Source organism: Centruroides sculpturatus, unplaced genomic scaffold (assembly GCF_000671375.1).
Source record: "Centruroides sculpturatus isolate CEXI.00-Female unplaced genomic scaffold, Cexi_2.0 scaffold510, whole genome shotgun sequence".
In the NCBI taxonomy this organism is placed as follows: domain Eukaryota; kingdom Metazoa; phylum Arthropoda; class Arachnida; order Scorpiones; family Buthidae; genus Centruroides; species Centruroides sculpturatus.
In genome coordinates this window covers 531,649-534,491 of record NW_019384743.1, presented here as the reverse complement: position 1 = coordinate 534,491, position 2,843 = coordinate 531,649, and the positions used below count along the sequence as shown (strand labels likewise).

Sequence of the window (2,843 nt, the reverse complement as noted above, 5' to 3'; positions counted from 1 at the left end):
TAGTAACACCGTAACCTGAAAATAAATCTATTACCTGAATACTCGCACTTTCTCTTACATTAAATAGGTTTCATGCTTATTTTAGTGGCGGCATGATGTTGCCACGTTGTGTTACCGTCATAGGACTATTGTGGCATTTTGTAGAGACAGCGAGGCCATTCGCCATCCCACCACGTCCTGTTAGTAACACCGTAACCTGAAAATAAATCTATTACCTGAATACTCGCACTTTCTCTTACATTAAAGTATGAAATAAACTTTATGCATAGAACACAAAACGAGAACTTGAATTATATGTGTTAGATACAATTGTATAAAACTATTAAAAAATACAATTACTATATATTAATTATAATATTAACGCATTGAGAATTGAGATACTATCGACATAATTAATACAAAATTACCATATTATAAGTTCTTACCAAATAACTTTCCGATTTACAATACTATTTGAAGTGTAGTCTATCTCTAATATTTATTTATATTACTAAATAATTACAGTATAATACAATGTGAATTAGAACAAAAATTGCTTACATACTTGAGAATTTTCTCACCAAAATCCTTTCAAAAGTGTCAAAAGGGAACCAGAAAAAGGGTAAAATTTCTGGAGAAATCTCCGTCTTAAGATGGTGTTCAACAATAAACAAATAGAAGAATTCGAAACAATTGCTGTCGTCACATCAATTACGTCGCGCATGACATAGCCTATAAATTAATTAAAAACTACAAATTACAAATGTTTTAATTACAATTTTTTGTAAAATATGTCTTATAAATTTATAAAATATAATATAAAGTAGGTAGGCCTATAGATGTCAAATCGTTGTATTCTATTGAAGCAACATATCCTTCTTTCCTGTAGTCGTGGACCAGATTTCTCTAAAGACTTCTTCTAATATGTCTAATGGTTTATTTTTTATTCTTAGTACTTTGTGTGCCTTTTTTCAAGCTCCTCATATTTTAAAATTCGAGAACGGAGACTAATAGGTCCGCATCGTAGACCTAAACACAATACAGTAGTTTGGACTTTTAAACGCTAAGAGTGCCATTATATACAAAGATTTTATTTAAATATAATCAATATACTCTCAATACATCAATACATGAAAATTATTTACCTTTCGGAGATCTTTCTCATCGAAATCTATACAAAAATATGGATAGTGTCCAACAAAAGTCAAGTCGAACAATCGAAAGAATTGTTCGTTAATTCAAGACGTCACAACAATTACATCATACGTTACAGCCGTCATTATATTCATTAATTACTATCAATTACAAATACTGTATTTTAATTACAATTTCAACAACTTTGCTTACTTTTTAAATAAAAATGAATTTTTTTCCTATTTCTCTTCGGTCAATTTCAACGGATTACAATTTGTTAATAATTATATTCATCGTGGGTTCGGCCAGGCTCACAATCGGGACAGAACCATCTCCGACAAGTTTCTAGGGTTTTCTCGACCTACGATATATAGCTTCTTAACTTCTAAAATTCGTTAGAAAACATATAATATGCATATTAACAGTACAGTAGCGCGAAATTTATTCCAAAAATAATAAATAAATAAAAATTGGTAAACTAACTGTAGATTTAAAACTATTAAGTAGTGTTTTTTGTGATCGGTAGTGTTTTTTACTCATTTCACCCTGTAGTATTAAGGGTATCAAGCCCATCGTGGGTTCTTCCAGGCCCATAATAGGATGGCCAGATGTAAAGACGGAGCCCGATATATACCACTCCCACCAGGAATTTTTCGACCCGTCTGAATTTGTTTTTGGGTCTCCCTGAACGATAGGCTGGCATATTAACCTCTCGGCCATTTGGCCGTCTCTGATTATGTGTTGTAAATACGTGGTGGCAGAAATCCCAGGTTAGGATTCCCAGCATCCCAGAAGAGATTGCAGAAATGTATCTTGTAAAAGAAGTCTGCGAGAATCAGTCAGACATCAGCAAGAAACATTGAATAAACGGCTGACTGTTCATAAAATTCTTCACTATCGATTACGCATGGATGCCTGCAAGGTACAGATTTTGCAGGAATTCAAATCTGACGATTAGTCAAAGTGAGAATCATTTCAATTGCTATACTGGATTGATTTCTGATGATGAAAACTTTAATCACCCCCATAATTGCAAAACTGTGCTGAGTGTATTATTCATCGAAAATCGATATTGCGTGTAACCGGTTTTATATCTACATACCTGTATTTGGTCTTCGTTATGCATCCAATAATTCTAATATACAGAGTGTCCACCAACATTTTAAGCACATGCAGTTAGAAGGAAAATACCTTTACAAATAATGAAGATCATAACTGAAAACTTTGTGAGTTTCATTAAATTCAGTTCTGTACATCTCCACATGGATACTTTTTCATACCTTGCGCTCTACAACATGTTTACTGTAACAGAGCTTTTGGCATCTAGTATGTGCTGTTTCCAATTCATAATTACAGTAAATTTGTAATTTACACTAACTTTGACATATATTTTCTTTTGACATACAAGAAATATATTGGCGCGACAATCGGAGAAACACGAACACTAGAAGAGCATTTGTACCATTTATTGGATAATTATGATCCATCCAACTGCCAGGAAAGGTGCGATTTGGGAAATTACCATCCTTCTGAAAAATTCTGGTTGGCTGCATGGCTGTTATCTGGATACAGCAAAGATTTCAAGCATACAGTATCTAGATATACTATATTTTCGGCCAAAAAAAAAAAAAAGTTCAACAATCTGATTGTGCAGAAGACCGCACCATAAAGCATAACAAAAAATCTACCAATAATCAATCAAAAACAAAATCTACCAATAAAAAAATCGC

The 2,843-nt window shown here is 32.9% G+C and overlaps 1 long non-coding RNA gene across 1 annotated transcript; it reads right to left on the bottom strand.

Moving 5' to 3' along the window:
- Window positions 1-6: 6 nt before the first annotated feature.
- LOC111628417 lies at window positions 7-1,315 on the bottom strand. The gene is made up of 3 exons (XR_002757167.1): window positions 1,125-1,315; window positions 545-1,008; window positions 7-319 (listed from the first exon to the last, which is right to left on the bottom strand). It is a non-coding gene; the product is annotated as an uncharacterized LOC111628417 (long non-coding RNA).
- Between the last annotated feature and the right edge of the window lie 1,528 nt (window positions 1,316-2,843).